The 1,498-nt window shown below is 37.2% G+C and overlaps 1 pseudogene; it reads left to right on the forward strand.

Annotated features, from left to right (window-relative positions):
• The first annotated feature begins 107 nt into the window (after positions 1 to 107).
• LOC102893922 lies at positions 108 to 755 on the forward strand (annotated as a pseudogene).
• Positions 756 to 1,498: the final 743 nt, after the last annotated feature.

A 1,498-nucleotide genomic window follows, 5' to 3' on the forward strand; every position in this document is an offset into this window, starting at 1 on the left:
AATTGCAAAACTAAAATGCAGTTATTCTGTATTTTAGTTTTGCAATTTAATAATAATTCTTATTAGGTTAATTTTTTCCATTCAACATAAAACATTAAATATAAAACATGGGAAATAAATACTTTAAGGAGTATTCTGGATCGTCTGAGCACTTCCAACGCCAGATGGTCACCATACAGTTCAACTCCTTCGTGACCTCAGACCACAGCAAAATCCGCAAAGGCCACTTCGATGCCCCCTCACACGTGTGCTGGAAGATCAAGTCCCCACTATCCAAGGAGCTGTAGCAGAAGTACAATGTGCTCTCCACGTCCATCCACAAGGATGATGAGTTCCAGGTGGTTCAAGGACACTACAAAGGTCAGCAAATAGGCAAGGTAGTTGAGGTGTACAGAAAGAAATATATCATTTGCATCGAACAGGTGCAATGTGAGAAGGCTAATGGCACAACCGTCCATGTGGGCATTCATCTGAGCAAGGTGGTTATCACCAGTCTAACACTGGACAAACATTGGGAAAAAATTCTTGAACGGAATGCCAAATCTCGACAAGTTGGAAAAGAGAAAGGCAAATATAAGATGAACTTTTTGAGAAAATGCAGGAATGAATATAACTGGTTGTGCAACCACAGTTTAACTGTAGTTTTGCCTGCTTTGTATTCCTTTGAAACTTTTCGAGATGTCTCTGGAATATTTTGTTTCTTTTCTGTTTTGTTATTGATATGTGGCTTTGTAAATCTACTTTTGCTATTTTGATTAATTTTATGAATAAAAGTTTTAAATGTTTCCTAATTAAAAAAAAAGGAGGGGTGTTCTGAATGCCATTTGGAATTTTCAGGCGGACCTGCATAGATGATTTGAAAATGGTGGTGTCATGCATTTTTATGCTCCCAAAATGGCTTATTAAAGTAGAATACTTAATCGCTTATTAAAAATAAACACAGATCATTGCAACCCAGAAAAATGTAGCAGGCAAGGTAAGATTAGTCCCTTCAGTTCCTAATGTTACATCACACTGTCTCAACAACATAGTGATGGAGAACAAATTCTGATATGATGCTGGCTAGAGTGTGCACCCTAGCTTGCTGCTTCCCTCTTTACCAAGAGCCACATTTCTCTCCCAAGTTCTCCTCCTCTCCTTGCATCCCTTCCTACCTCCCCTTTCCCTGCTCTGCCAAATGCCTGAACATTTCTTAAGACTAATTTAGTCTAAATAATTTAATTTGCATTTTGGTAAAGTGATGTTAAGAAGTTATTTTTCTTTGAGTAATTTTTTTCTTACTTGTATAGATCTCAAAGTTATAAAGAAAGAATGTTATGAAAATGGATGTGTGTGTGTGTGTGTGTGTGTGTGCGCGCATGTGTGCATGTGTAGAGAGAGAGAGAGAATATACTAGCTTGATAGAACATTTCTGTAATTCCTAGCGATGACTCCTTAGATGTAAACTTCCTATCCTTTTTGTATCTTTTTTATTCTTACATCACTCTTTTCTCAACTT

Source organism: Pteropus alecto, unplaced genomic scaffold (genome assembly GCF_000325575.1).
Source record: "Pteropus alecto unplaced genomic scaffold, ASM32557v1 scaffold248, whole genome shotgun sequence".
NCBI lineage: Eukaryota > Metazoa > Chordata > Mammalia > Chiroptera > Pteropodidae > Pteropus > Pteropus alecto.